This window comes from Phascolarctos cinereus, unplaced genomic scaffold, assembly GCF_003287225.1.
Source record: "Phascolarctos cinereus isolate Bilbo 61053 unplaced genomic scaffold, phaCin_HiC Scaffold_5;HRSCAF=322, whole genome shotgun sequence".
In the NCBI taxonomy this organism is placed as follows: Eukaryota; Metazoa; Chordata; class Mammalia; order Diprotodontia; family Phascolarctidae; genus Phascolarctos; species Phascolarctos cinereus.
In genome coordinates this window covers 387,991,033-388,010,726 of record NW_027555958.1, presented here as the reverse complement: position 1 = coordinate 388,010,726, position 19,694 = coordinate 387,991,033, and the positions used below count along the sequence as shown (strand labels likewise).

General features: G+C 35.9%; 1 protein-coding gene across 1 annotated transcript in view; it reads left to right on the top strand.

The window, feature by feature from the left end:
* The first annotated feature begins 3,514 nt into the window (after positions 1-3,514).
* The window catches only part of LOC110197685 (beta-1,3-galactosyltransferase 1-like), a 29,681-nt gene continuing 13,501 nt past the window's right edge, over positions 3,515-19,694 (top strand). Inside the window, exon 1 of the mRNA XM_020971727.2 lies at positions 3,515-3,591. The gene's annotated coding sequence lies outside the window, so the exon portion shown is untranslated. The remainder of the gene's footprint in view (positions 3,592-19,694) is intronic.

Below are 19,694 nucleotides of genomic sequence, written 5' to 3'. Positions count from 1 at the left end.
ATTGTCTTTTTTTTGTAATATTTCTTTTGAGATATTTGTAGTCCTGTAGAAATTTTATTACTCATCTTCCTTTCCAATTTTAATATCTTTCCTGCTGATTTATCTGCTTATGTTCTGTGTTCTTAACTGAGTTTTCCTTCCTCCTGATAGTTTAGATGATTTTAGGCTGTTTCCTTTATACTCCTCTGTCATCTACTCTCTTAATTTTTGTTTTAGATTACTCCCAGGTTTACCTAGGTAGATTTAAATCATCATGATGATTATCATCATCACCATCATCATCATCATCATCATCATCATCATCATCATCATCATCATCATCCATTCCACTCATATATCACAGCTTACTCCTGCATTAGGGAATTCACTTTTCACTGGTTTTGATCCCTAAGTGAACTTGGGGGGAGGGGAGAGGAGTGACATGCTTTCTGACACTTTCTTCTTTGATGGTAGATTTACCACCAATTTTACCCAGGTGAGTTTGCCTCAAAATTGTCTTAACTTACTCCCACATTCATTTTTCACTAGCCATGATCCTTACCCCAATAACTTCTGAAGAAACAGGACTTGTCCCAGCTGAGCACCCATCCCCTTTCTTTTAGACCTAGTGCTGCCAAGTACCCTGGCCCTCTTCTCCAGTTCTTTTCATTTTTAGTTCTCTGACTGAGCTAAGTCAGTGTCTGCTGGGTTTTGTTCATTTATTTTATTTGTTTTTGGCTGAGCCCAGGAAAAAGTAGGTTTGGCAGGCAAATGTTCTACTCCTTTAAGCTTCCCTGATCTGTGTAGACCATCCCAAGTAGAGTGAGACCCTCTGCTTTTGTACCTCTCTCCTCCACAGGTGACTGACATAGTCATTTATTGCAAAAAAAAAATGTTGATGTAATAGAGGGGACTGGAGCAGTAGGAAGATTCCTGAATCAATTTGATACCCAATTGGAGTGTGGAGGCTGATCGGAGAAGGTTGTTAAAAACCTGTTCTCTTCACTTTCAATTTACAAACTGACTATCTTGTTGGACTCTTGATTTCCTGTCCTGTGGAGACTATTGTAATTGCTCTAATTCTTGTGCATAAACCCTCCTCCTTCTCCTCCTCATCCTCTTCTTTCTCTTCCTCCTTCTCTTCCTCCTCCTTTTCCTTCTTCTTCTTCTTCTGAGAGAGAGAGAGAGAGAGAGAGAGAGAGAGAGAGAGAGAGAGAGATTATTTAATAGGGATTGTAGAAAATATTCAGTCATATATATTGCTGGTCATGTGACCCAAAAATCTTTAGATTAGGTGGTAAAAAGTTACTCAACAAAGGGCAAAGCAACAGCAGCAACCACAACTGTGTGATTTCTCATCCATATGCTTGGGGCACACTCTCTTACCAATGCACACTGTCCAGTGGGGGACAGTGGGCTTGGACCTACATAAAAATAGGGTTTTCAGGAGGAGGGTAACTAACAAATCTGGATTGTAAACCCTCTGTTCAATAACACTGATGAAAGGATCCTCCTCTTCTAATGTGGGCCTCACTTCTCTCCTGCTGAGTGAATTATTTCTTGCCTGTATGTTCCACTCAGTTTGTTCCTTTTCTGCCCTGGAAAGGTAGTATTACACTCTCTCAATGAAGGCAAAAACTCTAAATCTGAGATCTGCAGAGGTTTTCCAGGTCTTCTCTACCTTGGTCAGCATTAGCAAAAGCAGAAAACCTAAGCCTGGCATCTGCAGAATTTTTCTAGTTCTACTTTCCTGGTTAGGCTTATAAGAGATTCCCATCTCGTGCAGAAATGCCAAAAGAAGATCAAACAAATGGGAAAAGGACCCACATGTACAAAAATATTCGTAGCAGCTCTTTTTGTGGTGGCAAAGAATTGGAAATTGAGAGGATGCCCATCAATTGGGGAATGGCTAAGCAAGTTGTGGTATATGAATGTAATGGAATACTATTGTGCTATAAGAAATGATGAATAGGCTGACTTCAGAAAAACATGGAAAGACTTATATGGTCTGATGCTGAGTGAAGTGAGCAGAACCAAGGGGACTTTGTGCACAATAACAGCCATGTTATGCGATGACTAATACCGTTAAACTGAACCCTTCTCAGCATTACAAGGATCTAAGACATCTCCAGAAGCCTCGGGATGGAAAATGCTGTCCACATCCAAAGAAAGAACTATGGAAGTCGAATCGCTATCACTTATTTTTACCTTCTGTTCAGTTTTGTTTCATCTTTCTGATGGTTCCTCCTATTGGTTTTAATTTTTACTTACAACTTCACTAATGTGAAAATACGTTTAATAGGAATGTAAATGTAAAGCCTATATGAGATTGCGTGCCATCTTGGGTAAGGAAGGGGGAGAAAAATTTTCAACTCAAAAGCATATGGAAGTGATTGCTGATAAATCAAAATAAATTAATAAAATTTAAAAAAAAAGAAGGAAAAACAAAAAAAAAGAAATGCCAAAAGAAAAAAAAATAAAGGCAAAAACTTTCTTTTTCCAGTCATCTCTTCCAATTAGCAAAGTTAATGATTTTACTTCCTCTAGTCTGTTCCCTAAGAAGCATGTAGCAGCACAACCTCTGAGACCTCTTCCTGGACCTGAACAAAAGTCTCTTCTGAGATTAGCTCTTCTGAGCTGTGAGTTCTGTGTGACCTAAACTCATTTACTCCAGTAGTTCAAAATAAGGTCTCTTCAGTGACGGCTCACTTTAATCTCATGTTGATAAATCAAAATCCGTGTTTCTTTATCTGTACTATAACCAGGCAAGCTACATTTATGCTATAGTGACCAGTTTTAAGGACCAAAGTTTCCTTCCCTACTCCCCACCCTGAGTGTGGCAACCTTGGTTATCACATAATCACTCATTTGAAATGGCATTTACCAACACACAAAGGAATTGAAATGGATAAGAGAAACTGATAACATCTCCTCATTTTAAAGTTCCTCAGACTTATAAGAGTCCTCATTCCAGTTGCTGTAGTTGCTTTTTTAAATTTATTAAGAGAATTCTAGTGGTCAAGAACCCACTAGCTTCCGGGAAAGTCTACTCTTTTTTTTTTAGTGTTCATCTCACTTCCTTCATAATTTCACCCTCCATCAGACTATTCTATTTAACTGAGAACATAACACCATTGTTGTTTTCAGGGTTTTATTATTATTACATTTTACCTGAACCTGAGATAAAACACTTATCATTTACCCAGAAGTGTTTATATTTTAATTACATTTCTTCTAAAATCAATTGTTTAAAAAGTGAGTGGAGATGAAATATATGATCTTTAAAAATTGAATTAAATCTGAGCTTTAAGATTATTCTGAAGTATTCCTCTCAGAAATTAATTTCATAAATATATTTAAATAGTGACTATTTATTTTGAAATGAAAGTTATTAACTAAAGACTTCATACCCTAGAAATTATACAGCAGTTCTTTGGAAATTATATTCTTAAGTTACATAACAACTGTCCAAAGACACACCCTATCCTGCTACAAAAAAAAAAAGCTATATTGTCACATCATTGTTAGTGACAACCAGAGATTTACTTGGGTGAAAATAAAAGACCTATGCTAACATTAGTCATTTTCAAATGATCACAGAGAACGGCTAAGGTAAGGATAATCTCTTCTTCAAAAGTGATTTCTACAGTTTTTCCAGGGGGTATTTCAATAGATATGTGGGCAGATATTCCATTGAGAATACAGATTTGGCATTATAGTAAATATAGTCATTGTTAAAATAAAATACTATTTTAATGTCATGTATTTGTATTATTTATTATTTTGTATATTAGACTGCTGAGAGAGTTTTGTAGATGGAAGTTACCAATCTTTTTATTTGTTCTAGGCTTATTACTTTTTTTCTTCTCTTGCTTTCTTAAATTTCACTCATTGATTAAGGCAAAACAAAGAATAGTAAGATATTTACTATTTCTAAATATATTTTAAGAATCTTTGATCTTTTTATTCAATCTTATAAAATGTTAAGCTTACAATGTGATATAACTATTTATTTAGATTAAATCAGTAAGTTCTACTGGTTTGCAAAAGTAGAGTACAGAAAGTTTATAACTAAATGGTGAAATACAATGACAGGCTTACTGTTTTCCCAAATGCTTAGCCAAAGAAGTAAAATAAAGACAATGGAGATACATATTACATGTGCTATCTATATCATATTTACATATATACGGATAGATTAGTAAACATTCACAAAAGTGTCATTAATTTGGGGTATAGTTATTAGTGGGGAAAAATGCCTATTGGTCTCTTTCAACTATAAAACATTGCAAAATAAAACTTTTTGTCGGTGAGAAAAGCAAAGTCTTTCTATTATCTATTAATAGGCTTGATGGGAAAATATTTCTATTCTCACAGAAGTCATTCTAATAGGGAACAAATTTGAAACTTGCTCTTTCTGGAAATGTTCTTACCTGCCTTAGAAAGTATAAAATTTTAATATATCATTTTGTGGATTTCTCATTTGAATCACAAAACTTTTGCCTTTCTCCGAAGCTGAGTAAACATGGTTGTTAAAAGTACATTGACCTATTGAAATGACTGATCTTTCACTTAAAGTCAGCACAAATGATTATGTGTGGTAGAGAAAGAGAAAAGAAGTTCAGGAATCTTGAGCTGCTTTTGTCTTTTTAAATTATATTTGAATTAAGACCATATCTTTCTAACTATAACTGAATGAAGATATTCCTAATATACCAAAAATTCATGTCATATATGTATGCACACACAAATGCACACATTTGTTAATGAAATAGACACTGATCATTTGCCTCGATAAATGATTCCTGTGTTTATGTATTATGTGACTTTCAGGAAAGTATAGAGAATGACAATTGAAGTAGAAACATTTCCTGGTGTTAAATTCTTGAATTTGAAAAAAATGTTTTTATAGTGCGGATCCCTCCCAGTGCATAACCTATGAGTCAGAAATCTGAGGTTGTATGGTGGACTATAGTTACCACGGTTTCACTTTCATTAATGGTGTAACTAAAGACTTTAGCTCAAAAAGGACAACAAAATATCAGACATTAAAAAGAGTATGGGAATCAAAATAAAAGTTCATTTCTCTTTTAGATAGCCACATGTCTTTTGTGATGGAAAACTCTCATCATCACATCTCAGAAAAGAAAGATATAGTGGGATAAGAGAAAAGAGAGGAGCAAGAAAATGAGTTAAGACAAATATTGCTTTTTGGCAAAAATATCAGGATTATACTCTGGAAAGATAAAGATCTTCTCGCTGGCTAGCTGTTTCTCATAACTGCATTGCTCCCTCTTTTTCCTTTCACTTCTTTTAAAAAGGTTTTATGTTTAATTTACATAATACAACAAGCATTTCAATAACATAATATTATTCTATATTGTACTAGAAAGCCTAGCAATAGTAATAAGAGAAGAATAAGAAATAGAAGGAATCAGAATAGGGAATGAGGTAATAAAACTAACTCTTTTTGCAGATGATATGATGATATACTTGGAAAATTCCGAAGACTGGACTAAAAAATTAGTTGGAACAATTAATAATTTTAGCAAAGTAGCAAGATACAAAATAAATCTGCATAAATCATCACCATTCCTATATATCATAAACAAAACACTGCAAAAAGAGACTAAAATATATCCCATTTAAAATAACTCTAGACAGTATAAAATACCTGGGAGTACACCTGCTAAAACAGCCCAGGAAGTATTTAAACAAAATTATATATAATGTATGTATATGTATGTGCATGTGTATGTGTGTATGTATGTATTTGTATATGTATGTGTATATATGTGTATACATGTATATAAACTTTTTATACAAATATAATCAGATTTAAATAATTGGAGAAATATTAATTGGTCATGGGTAGGCAGAGCAATATAATAAAAATAGCAATTTAACCTGAGCTAATTTGTATATTCAATGCCATCCCACTTAAATTACCAAAAAAAAAAATTTACTGAATTAGAAAAAGTAATGAAATTCATTTGGAAGAACAAAAAGTCAAGAATATCAAAGGAACTAATGGGGGGGAAAACGTAAAAGAAAGAGGTTTAGCAGCACCAGATATTAAACTATATTATAAAGCAATGATTCTCAAAACTATCTGGTACTGGTTAAGAAACAGAAAGTTATATCAATGGAACATACTAGACATATAACTTACAGCAGCAAACAAATATAATAACCTTGCATTTGATGAGTGTTAAGACTTAAGATTTTGGGTAAGAATAACCTCTACTTCAAAGTTTCTCTGATTTCCTTCAGCACTCAAATCCTGTCTTGTGCAGGAGATCCGCCTGGTCCCCCCTACTAGTAGTTCCTTCCCTTCTCCTAGTCATTTAACCTCTCAGACTCAGTCCACACCCCTACCTGCAAGTGAGGGCATTGGACTAGGTCAAGATTTCTTAACCCACTGAAACCAATATTATTGAAATACAGTTATTCATTCTACCTAGCTAGCTACCTATCCCATAATCTAATTTATCTATCAACCTATCATCAATCATCTAGCATCTATTCTTCTATCTCTCTATTAAACATCAATCTATTATCTATCATCTATCTTTCTAATTATCCATCTAATTTCATGGGTCCTAAGTTTAGAACCACTGAACCAGATCTAAGATCTCTTCCATCTCTGAGTTCTTATGATCCTTGTTTCAAAAGTAAGATTATGATAAATCTGTAGCTTCCAGTCCCAATGAGTTACTAAGGGAAAGTAAAATGTTTCCAGAAATATCAATATTTAGCTTCTTAAGATTTATCCCTAACCTTTAAATTTGATGTATAGGAAGACAATAATGTTATATGAAGGCGTAATAGCCTCATCATGTCACAGGAATTAAATTGTGAAGAATCTTCCAAAAATACATGGTCACATTGCTAGCAACACATAAATTCTACTTTGGATGATGTGTAAATGAAGATTCCTCTGATAAATTATCTGAAGGTCACCCAAAAGCTTCATTTTCCCATATTTGTCTTCCATTGACCTACCATTTTCCCAACTTTTACTTCAACCAATTTTGGAATTCCCGTAATTGAAATCATTCCTCTCTATTAGAATAACCAGAGCCTGATCATTACCTTAGTAAGCTACTCTAATTGAAAAGGTGCTCTCTACCCTCCATTCTTTTAACACAATTGGCTAATAAAAATAATTAATTGGCATGCCAGAAGAGATTTGTACTGAGGTCATAAAATAGAAGAAATAATGGAGAAAGAGGGAATATATAAAAATGAAGAGTAAATATTCTCAGTGACCAGGACTGGATAACTAGAGACATGATAGAAATTGCAGAAGCAATAAAGGGGCAGTACGGCATCTAGGGTATCTAGGGCATATAGAAGAAATAAATGGAGTATAACAAGAGAAGGAGAAAAGGGGATAATAGTAAAAGTTGCCCTGAAAGTGTTTCTTTTTTCGAGAGGCCTTTCCTAAGTCCTCCAATTGTTATTGCTCCCTCACATCAAAATTTCTTTGCATTTTTTTTTGTGAATTTTGTACTTATTTATTTGTGCACATATTGGTTTTCTACCATATAGCATACACATGTACACATTTAAATTTCAGAAGGTGATAGATCTGAATGGATGCCCAAAGAATCAAGTCATTAGCAGAAGGATCTAGTCTAACAAATCATTGTTGTTAAAGTCTTCTTGGTTTTTCAGATGTGTCCAACTCTCCATAACCCCATTTGGGTTTTTTTTTTGTCATACATACTGGTATTATTTGCCATTTCCTTTTCCAGCTCATTTTACAGATTATGAATGGAGGAAAATAGGATTAAGTGACTTGCCCAGAGTTCACACATCTAGTAAGTGTCTGAGGCCCAATTTAAACTCATGAAGTTGAGTCTTCCTGACTTCTGGCCCAGCATTCTGTGCACAGCATCACAGAGTCTTTACCTAAATAATTTTCCTGCTGCATTTGCTTACTTTGTAACAGTAACAAAGACAGCAACAAAACTCTTGTATGTTCATCAAAGGCAGGGACTGTTTTGGTTTTGTATACCTAGAACCAACCACAGTGCCTGGCACATGATAGGAACTTGATAAATGTTTGTTGAATTATTTAATTTAATTGTTAATAAGAAAAACTCACATATACATAGAATGTTGGGGTTAGCAAAGTACACCCTCTCTCCAAAAAAAAAGGAGAAAGAAAGAAGAAAGAAAAGAAAGAAAGAAAGAAAGAAAGAAAGAAAGAAAGAAAGAAAGAAAGAGAGAAAGAAGGAAGGAAGGAAGGAAGGAAGGAAGGAAGGAAGGAAGGAAGGAAGGAAGGAAGGTGAGGTAGGTAGTATCTATAGGCAAAATAGTTTAAAAATCTTTGAACTTACCAGGTAACTGTTTCCTTTCCTTATCTCCCAGTCAGAGTTCAAATAACTTTCTTGGATGACTGCGCCCTATTCCCATATTTCCAAGAATGGATCCATTTGTGCAATCAGAGGCCATACAGAAACGTTCTCACTTATAGGTGAACAGGTTAAATGAGTCCATTCAAACTCAAATCCTACTCTACCCATACAAACTAGGTATCTGAGACAACATTGTTCCTATCTTCTTTGCATATAACCCAGACCTGAGATCAGGACTTTTCCCAATCCCTTCAAGACTCCAGACAATTTAGCTAAAATAATTTTCTTCCATGGAGATGTGCTCATCAAAGTGTCATTGTACTTCTTTCCTTTTGGACAAACCTTACTCTTTAAACAAAAGATTTTATCATTGTTTGATTTAAAGCAGAGACAATATTCTTAAATGGTAAACTTTAGTTTTTTAAAGGGTGGGATGGTAACTCAGAATCAAATTCATGCTTTGACCTCATTATTCTCAAATAATACCATTAATAGCCACCATGGCTTTTTTAAGAAACAAACCTTTTATTTAAAAAAAAAAAAGAAAAAGATAAAAATAGTTTTGGTGAAGATATTTTTTTTACTTATTTGAAAATTCAATTGATGTCATTAGTTTTTATATCAATTTCATTTCTCAGGGTATCTTCTCCCCCACCCAACCACCTACCCAACCAGCCATCCTTTATAACCAGTTAGTCAATAAGTATTTTAAATAGCCTACTGTGTACCTATCACTACTAAGCACAATGGCGAAAGACTGCACCAGCTCTCAAAGAGTTCGTTGTCTAATGGTGAAACAATGAGCAATCAGTTACATACAAAGAGTGTAAGTAAAAGGTACTCCTACAGGAAAAGAAACTGGGAGTGGGAAGCAAGGGGAGGAATAGACCCAAGAAAGGGTCTAGAAAGCAGGATGTGAGCTAAGTCTTGAAAGAAGGAGGGGGACATGAGGAGGGGCAACATTCCAGTCCTTACGGGCAGTCAGAGAAAAAGGCACAGAGTAAGGAGATGGAATCTCATATGTGACAGCAATTAGGCCTAGATGGCTGGATTGGAAAATATGTGAAGGGGTGTAAAATGCAAGAAAACTGAAAATGTAGTAAGCCAAATGGGATTTTATATTTGGTTCTAAGGGTAGTAGAGGAGTTTATTGAGTAAAGGAGGGTGGGAATAAGAAGATGACATGATAAGATCTGCACTTGAAGGAAGATCACTTAGTTGGCTGAGTGGAGAATGGATTGGAGTAAGGAAAGATTTTAAAAAGGAGACCTACCAGTAAGTTATAGCAAGAGTCTGGTCAAGAGATGATGAAAGCCTGCACTAGGGAGGCAACTATGTCAGAGAGAATAAGGAGGCATGTATTAGAGACACTATGACACCTTCTTCTGCTCACATAAGAGAGAAGGGAATGAAAATCCAGTACACTACATCACCCTTCCCTTTCACCCACATACAGACTTTTATTAACACTACTATTAGTAATGATGATGATATAAATAATCAGCATTTATATAGAGCCTTAAGTAAAAATATAGAGCCTTTGTAAACACTTGGTTTACAAGGCACTTTACAAATATTATCTAATTTCATCCTCACAACAATTCTTAGAAGTAGGTGCTATTATTAATCTCAGTTTCCAGAAGGGCAAACTGAGGCACAGAGACTTGCCCAAGGTCACATGGCTAATAAGTGTCTAAGACTGGATTTTTACTCAGAACTTCCTAATTCCAAGTCTGCCGTTCAATCTATTTAACTACCTAGCTGCCTCCAGCTCAGACATTTTTCTATGGTAAATGCTAGGCAGGCCAAGTGTGCACTTGCCCTAACACTTTTTCTCTGTAACCCAGCCCTTACTAATCAAAAATCTTCCCCTTCATTCAGAAATATTTTATTCACTCTTTGCATTTTTTACACCAACTCATTGCTTCTGTATCATCTCTCTCTCTCTCTCTCTCTCTCTCTCTCTCTCTCTCTCTCTCTCTCTCTCTCTCTCTCTCTCTCCTTCCCTCCCCATAAAATCCAAAGCCCTCAACATTCAGGCTCTCAGTCACTTTAACATTAGTTAAATCCATCAAAATACAGCCTCTCTATAAGTCCTTGTTCCTTCACCACTCCCAGGCTACTTGCTACCTATTGAACGACCAACATTAGCCATGAGACTAGTTCCTTATGTTCTTAAAGAGTAGCAGTGTTTATTTATTTGCATCCTAGAGTGGAACTTGCCCTTCCTCAGTCCTCTTCCCCACCACCTGCTCTTTTTTTTTAACCTGTAGGTATACATGAGGGATACTTCCCTGGCCTCACCCATCTTTTATATGTAGGCTAACTTTGAGTACTTTAGAGTAGACTGCATGGTACATACAGTTGGGGAGGAGGGAACACTTTCTTTGAAATCAGAGAACTCGATTTCAAATATTTGTTCTGTAAGATCTTAGGCAAGGTAATTAATCTCTCTTGGTCTGAATTTCTTTGAAGGAGTTGAACCTCTAAAATCTTCTTTTATTCTAATTCTATGAACTTATAACATTGGTTAATAAAGGCAAATGCTATAGAATATTGTTCCCCCTTTTTTCTCATTTATCTTTTATGCCTAATGCAACCATACATCTTATATGTTTGAGGATGATATTGGTTTCAAGAAAAGAAGTTATACTTTTTAAAAGAGCTTGTAAAAAGAATACAGTTGGTCAGATCACATGTTGTAATTCAGTATTTAGAAAATTCAGCAACTGTATCTATGCTCCTCCCCACCTTCTCATTCTTAAATCATATCTCCCTGTTTTCCCACTTCTCTAGTCTTCTTTTTCCACTCCACTGATTTCTCCCTCCTTCCATCTCTTTTCCATCTCTCTTCTCATTTTGTCTTCTTTATCCCTATACCATCTGCTTCTTCCTTTATTGCTCCATTACTTCCAACCCTGCTTTTGATGCCCAGCTCTTGACTTTTTTACATCACAAATTTAAAAGTGTGTAGATAGAGTAGTGTGTGGGACAATGGCCACTCTAGAATTAAAAGTTCAGAGGCTGAGTCAGAGACCAGAAAAGGTTTTACTCTTTCTTATGAGAAAGGGCACAGCCCTTGTAGTCCAAGCAGTGACAGCCAGGGCGTACAAAGGAGGGGGTGTTAGTGGGGAACAAACTTTTATAGTCCTGACCAGATACCAGATACCCCTTCCCCGTTCCTGACCCCTTCTTCCCATTAGCTGGGTTTCAGGGTGCACAATCTAAATGTGGCTTTCTACAACCCTTAGCACAATAATATCCTTATTTGGAAATATTTGCCTAGAGACAAAGGATCAGGAAGACTTTCTATAACCATTTAGAAGTTCTTCCCAGAGAGAGATAAGCAGGAAGCCCCTGGAAGTTAAGCTAGCAGTCTTTTACAACGTTTATCTTGCTAGAGGAATTGGAACACAGGTCATCTCTAGCTCAATGCACAGCAAATGTTTGACTGCTTTGGGAGTACAAAGGGAATTTATGAGTTTTACTACTGAGGAAACTTCATCTATCTCATTCAGTAAGACTTCAATAAATCGGCCTAGTAACTGAATATGTATGAATAAATGTAGTTTTATTACTTTCAAGCACATGCAAAACTGAAACAGAAAGGAAAACAATTGTATATGAGTTAATGCAATATGAAGTACTTTAGTAAGTCTGACAATCATTTTAATTATCATATTTCTCATGAATTTGAAGCTTGTAGCCAAAGGCTTTTAGTCTTAGACTAACAACTTCCCTTCTTTTCAAAATCAGTTTGCTTTGAAAACACTTTCCCCCCCCAATTTCTTTATAAATAAAAATGCATTAAGCATGTACTGTTGAAAAAAGTACTTTGTCAGGCATTGTGAAAGACAGTTTAGCTAAGAAACGGTCTTTGTCCTCAAGAAGCTTATAGTCTAGTGTGTGTTGGGTGAGTACAAAACTGAATTATAAAATCTACAAGATTACATGATAACTCAGAAGGAATGTTGCTAACATTATTGTGGCTTCATGGGAGAGAGAAAATTTAAGTTGAACTTTTAAAGATGACTTTACATTTAAAAAATGAAGAGAGGGAAAGTGGGTCTTGAGGCATAGAGAATAGTGTGTGTAAAAGCTGGGAGGAGGAAAGAGTAGTGTACCTTCAAGAAATTGTGGTGCTTCACTTAAGAATGCAAAGTAGGGCATAATATAAGGCTAGAAATAGAAAGAGTATCATAAATTTGTGAAAGACCTTGTATCAAAAGTACTTTCATGAGAAGGCAAAAGTGAGCCTCTGAAGATACACACATACACAGGTATGTATGTTTATTATATACTTATGTATATACATGTGTGTATAGATATATCACCTCCACATACAAAATTATCTGTATATTCACATACTTATTTATATATAAACATATGCTTATGTATATATATATACATACACAGAGAGAGTATGTATGTGTGTGTCTGTGTGTGTTTGTGTGTGTGTGTGTGTGTGTATGTGAGTTACATGGCCCACAGAGCACCAAGCCTAGAGCTATGAAGATCTCTGTGACCCTAGACCAGTCACTTAACCTCTGTTTGCCTCAGTTTCTTCATCTGTTATTGGGGTTAATAGTGGCTATATCCCAGGGTTGTTGTGAGGATCAAATGACATGATAATTGTAAATCACTTTGCATAATTCCTAGCATATAGCATTGTATAAGTGTTAGCTTTATTATTATTATTATAGAAATGCAACTATGTATAAATTAGATACATATACATGTGTATATGTGTATAATAATAATATCTAGCATTTATATTGTGCTTTAAGGTTTGCAAAATACTTTACAAATATTATCCCATATGATCCTCATAACAACATTGGGAAGTAGTTCATATCTCCATTTTAAAGATGAGGAAACTGAGGCACATAGAAGTTGCCCAGTGCTACAAAGTTAGTAGGCATCTAGGGCTGGATTTGAACTCAGCTCTTCCTGACTCCAAGCCCACCATTCTATACACTATACCACCTACCTAGTAATGATTAATATGACAGTATTATAAAGAATGGATTGCTGAGAGAACAATGTAGGGATAAGAAAGATTATCAGAATACTGTTGAAATGTCATAAGATCATAGATAAAGAGCTAGAAACTTTTTTAGAAAATATAACAGTACATTTTAGTAAGCTAATGGGAGGTGGTAATGAGGGCCTAGATAAAAGCATTTGCATTGAAATATTGGTGGGAAGGAAAACACATTAGGGAAATGTTGAGTTTTAGGGAGTAATGATTGACAAAATTTGATAACTAATTGAATATTAGATTGTGAAGTACTACATATAACCCCAGGGCTTCAGATGAAGGAAACCAAGTCAATGATAGTGACTGACAAGAATAGCTCAGCCATTTTGACCAGCCATATGGTAGAATGTTCTACAAACCTCTTCAATCCTCCTACTTCAAAAGAATGAAATTATGTGTCATATATGGAACAGTTACAGCTAATTGCAGATGATAAGGCAGACCTCCTACTAAACAAGGTAAAATCCTCATGAGTTACCCCTGGAAAACTTTAATACCTAAAAGTTTTCACTTGGCATTCATGCCTCAAAATAAGTCCATAATTTTATAGTCTATGGGCTATAGGAAAACAAGAACATTAAAATATTATTAACACAACATTGCTCTGTTCTGATTATTCTGGAATGCAATTGCAAATTGCAAAAATAAAGAGTAAATTATTCATCTCATTGACCCAAGGATCAAATTACTTTCTGTATTTACACTGGAGTCTTTAGGGGACATGATAGTTGTCATGTGCAAGAGGAAACATGGTTCTCTGGAAGCAGCAATGAACTTGGAGTTACAGGAGCAGATTTTGAATGTCAGCTTCATGATTTATTAACTGTGTGACCTTGGAAGGTTCTTTCTGAGCCTCAGTCTTTTATATCCTGAGGGAACTGGGTATGGGTGGAGATAGTAAAGCCTACAGACATTATTTAAGTATAAATGATATGGCTGAGCTGGGTCTTTTTCTGATGAAAAAAATAGCCAAAGCATTCACCCAAGTCAGGTGGTGGAGGTAGCAGAGGGTGGAAGAAGGATGAGGGCAAAGGATATAATAAGAAAAATTAACATTTATGGAGTGAGAATAGTGTCCTCTGGTTCACTCTTCCAAAGTCTGAATGGAGGCAGCTAGGTGGCGCAGTGAATACAACACCGGCCTTGGATTCAGGAGGACCTGAGTACAAATCTGACCTCAGACACATAACACTTACTAGCTGTGTGACCCTGGGCAAGTCACTTAACCCCATTGCCTAGCAGACTTCTAAGCTACCCTGATATTATGAGGTGTATCTTCTCTACCTCTGACAGCTCAAGCCTCCCCAGGTATCCTCCCCAATATTATATGACAGTGATTAGCCCCAATGTCATTTGGCCACTTAATATCAATTAGCTTCTAAAAAAGGGATAATTTCTTCAGAGACATAGCAAGATAAAAGATATAAACAATTACTTTAGATTTCAGGGAATATTCTCCCTCCCACTGTCTCATTCTCTTGGTCAAGTTGGCTTGACTCAATTTAGTTCCTCCAGGTATCTAGGTGGCTCAGTAGATAGAGCACTGGGCTTGAAATCAGTAAGACTCATCTCCATGAGTTCAAATCCAGCCTCTAACATTTACCAGCTATGTGATCCTGGGCAAGTCACTTAATCCTGTTGGCCTCAGTTCCTCATCTGTAAAAATTGAACTGGAAAAGAAAATAGCAAAGATACTCCAGTGTCTTTGCCAAGAAACCCCAAAATGATGTCACAACAAGTCAGACAGGACTGTAATGACAGAGCAACATTAAGCTCAGTTCCTACAGATCTTTAATTCCACCATATTCATGTCTAGATACAACATGAGTGCTGGAGGAGTCCTCATCTCACTTTCAACTACACTAATTCCATCTTCCAAATGTCCCTTATATCTCCTTGAGGCATCAGTGCTACTACTCTGTTTGCAAACCTGGGCACTGGAATGATGGAATACCTAGGCACCCTCTACTCCTTTTGAATTCTCAAAGTCGGAGACTCCAATTTCTTTATCTAAAGCAGAAGAATACAAATGTAGAGACCAAAGACAAAGACCTGTTTCTAGAGGCCACAAAGACTGATGGAGAAGTACCCTCCCCTTATACTATTGTTTTTCACCAAATACCTTGAGTGAAGAAGTAATCAAATGAAGTTGAAGCTGACTCAGAACATTTTGAGGACACCACACTTACACCCACTCACACCCACACATACACACACACTCACCCCCCACACACACACACACCAGTTCTGGCCACACAGACAACAAAAACAGACTCCTTAAATCCATATAATTAACAGAACACAAGAATTTATGATCTCTCCAATGTACTTTCCTTACACATTGTCATTTCTCTCCTGCAAGTAGGCTTCTTAGCATCTCCATGTTGAGAAGTTGCTTCATCTGAGTAAGCTGAACATTCTGAACATATAGCAGAACCCTAGTTACATTGTGATTTCAGGTTTTTCAAAACTCTTTACAAATATTACTACATTTGATCCTCACAACAACTCTGATGGCTATGTCCTTTTATTGTCACCATTTTATAGAGAAGGAAACTGAAATGGAGAGAGGTTACATGATTTGTTTCGGTTCACACACTTAGTTAGCATCAGAAAAAGGATTTAAACTCAGGTCTTCCTGACCCTAAGCCTAGCACTCTATCCACTATACATCTAGCTACTGGGACAGAAATAATAAACAAAAGATTGAAAGAGTAATGGGTTCAGAGTCAGAGGCCTTGGGTTTGAATCATTACATATATGACCTTATAAAAGTCACTTAACCTTAATGACTCCCTCATCTATAAAATGAAGAGTTAGTATAATACAGTTCAATAAATATTAAGTTCCTATTTGTATTTATTAGTAATCAAGGTGCTGCACTAAGAGCTAGGCCACAAAGACAAAAAGCGAACAATTCCTTCCCTCAAGGATATCCAACAGAGATGTGAAGTGACATAATTAAGGTTGCTTAGAGTGGTATGAGAAGTAGTACTCAGATCAGAATTCATGACTCTAAACTTTTTCATTAACACGAAACTAATTTAATTGTGTTTTCACGAACATTTCTTGACTACTATTGGATATGTGTAGCTAAACTTGACTTTCCAGATACAAACAATCAGAAAAAATATTTAGTCCTCCCTATAAAAGCTTGGTGTCTCCCCACATTAGTTCAATCATTCAATACACCAACCGTTTTTTGGCCATTTTCTTTATGGTCTGCACTACTCTTTCTTGTGTTCAAAATACTTGTTATTCCTATGAAAAGACACTGAATTGATTCATCATGATTAATATCAGATGAATAAGCATCTGAAAATAAAATAAGAGGTCATCCATACATTTTTTCTTACCACATAATGTATCTGGAAATAAGTATCTGAAGATGTATCTGAGATTCCTTTACAATATAGAATTAAAGACCCCAGCATAATTCAGCAAAAAACCTAACCAAATATGATCCCAGAAGTCCTCCACGCAGGTGTATCAGGCGGTTTTTTGTTTTGTTTTGTTTTTTTGCTATTTCCTCAAAGATTATGTTGTTATGTATCCAACAATACATACTTTATACAATATAACTTTACTTATTGGATTCATTGCAATGCCAACTTTGAGGACAAATATTTGAGTAAATAGTAAAAATAGCACCAGGAAGGGAGCAGTTGTCAGCACAATCACTAATGCTGAATTCTACCCAGTGGTCATATTTCTTATAGGGTTAGTAAATGCTCTTTCTCCAGAAGGGATTCAATTCAGTTCATGAAGAATGTGTTCCAAACCTACTATGTCCCAGACGCCATACTAGGCTTGGGGACTATGAAGACAAATATTAATGTACTTAAAGAAATTATATTCTGCTATTTGGCACCAGGATTAAAAACATGTACTCAAATTATTACATCCAGAATAAGTGCATACAGGGTAATTATTTATAGAAGGGAAAGCATGAAGAAGGCAAGTTGGGAGGGAAGAAGAGGATTCAAAAACTCTTTTGTAGAAGATGATACCTTAGACATACTTTGATGGAAACTGATGTTAGCAGGGCCCCTGCAAGTAGCTATGACATTGAAATTATTACTGTGTAGATTCTTAATGTAAGTACTCATAAATTTAAAAGGAAAAACACAAACAATATGAGTAGCTTCCTGATCTCTTTAGGTCTGACTAGAATATAAACTGCTAAGAATTCTCAGTCAGCAATTCCCACTGAAACTATAATTTCAAGATAATGTGAAGTGAAGTATAGAAAGTGGCCACACTTGCTCACATGTTAACTTTGGAGTGCAGGCACAATTTTTTCTCATTCAGCTCTTCAGAATTTCCTTTGTAAACTTCATGAAATGCATCAGAAATCTAAACAGCTAGCATTTAGAGAACAACAGTTAAAGACTTTGGGGTTTCCTCAAACAGCATTTACAGGAATAATCTGCCAATTTATTCACAAAACAAACTGGTTTAGGTCAAACAAGATAAAAATCTGTGGCTGTCTCATTTACATTCCCTTGTCAATTCAATCATTTAGGTCAGGTATGATGGCAAATTAAATTTCTTACTTTAGGTTGTGTGACAAAAGAACCTGTTAATGGACAGAATTACTCTCTTCAACCAGTTGTTCTAGAGTCATATAGACTGGTTCTTCCTGATAGTTTTTTTTTTTTACACAGAACCTAGATATTTCTAAATTTTCCATAGTCGTAGTGGGTTGAGGGAGGGCTCATTAAATTCACATGTGGAAATTAGAAGAATTTATTAATAGGTTAAGTGAAAAAGAAGCCTTTGAAAATACTTGGTACTAATGAGGAGTATTGCTTAAAAAGAATATGAAAGAAGTGATTGGAAGGGAAGACAAATAGCAAAGAGAATTATCTCAGACCATGCTAGAAAAGAGGATTTCCCAGAAAACTATCAAATAAACTAGTAATTCATAACATAATAGAAACTTTTTTCTTTTACTACAGGATTAACTAAAAAGGAGGAGGGGAATCTCTATGTACTTTCTTCCCTGCCACCCAACCTGTGCTGTACAATACCAGAATACTTCCTCTAAAGTTCAAATTAAAAATATAAATTCACTCACCCAAACAGGAGCAAATAAAAGATAAGATATGAGTTTCTTCTAGACCCTAAGCCAGATGTTGATATGAAAAAGGCACAAAAAGCCATTTATTCTTTGAATGGTTTGAGTGGCTTGTCAATGCTAATTCTCCAACAAGTTTGTCATTAGCTCAATAAGCATTTTTTAATATAAATTTATTTATTTTTAATTCTCAACATTTACTTCCACAGGATCTTGAATTCCATGTTTTCACTCCATCTTGCCCCTCCCCCACTCCAAGATGGCATGCATTCTGAATACCCCTTCCCCTAGTCTGCCCTCCCTTCTATCTCTCCCCCCCACTTCTCTTATCCCCTTCCCCTTCTCTTTTCGTGTAGGGCAGGATACATTTCTGTACCTCATTTCCTGTATTTCTTATTTCCCAGTTGCATGTGGAAACATGTGTTTTTAAAACTTTTTGTTCCAAATTTTCTCCCTTTTTCCCACCCCACCTGCCCTCATTGAAAAGGCAAGCAAGTCAATACAGGCCATACATGTGCAGTTATGCAAAACACTTCCATAGTGGACATGTTGCAAAAAACTAACTCTATTTCCCTTAATTCTATCCTGCACCCCCCATTTATTCTATTCTTTCTTTTGACCCTGTCCCTCCTCAGAAGTACTTCCTTCTGATTACCCCTTTCCCAATCTGCCCTTCTCCTATCATCCCCTGCTCTCTTGTCCCCTTCCTCCCCTATTTTCCTGTAGGGTAAGACAGATTTCCATACCCAATTAAGTGTGTATGTTATTCCCTCCTTAAGCCAAATCCTATGAGAATAAGATTCCCTCATTTCCTCTCACCTTCCTCTGTTTCCCCTCCACTGTAAGAACCTTTTCTTGTCTGTTTTGTACAAGATAATGCACCCCATTCTACCTCTCCCTTTCTCCTTCTGCTAGTATAATCCTCTCTTACCCCTTAATTTTATTCTCCAGATATCACCCCTTCATCTTCAACTCACCCTGTGCGCTCTGTGTATCTGTATACATATCTATCTCTCTATCTATCTATCTGTCTATCTATCCATACATATAATTTTTCCCCTCCCCCTACCCTAATACTGACAAGGGTCTCATGAGTTATAAATGTCATCTTTCCATGCAGGAACGTAAACAGTTCAGCCTTAATAAGTCTCTTATGATTTCTCTTTCCTGTTTACCTCTTCATGTTCCACTTGAGTCCTGTATTTGAAAGTCAAATTTTCTATTCAGC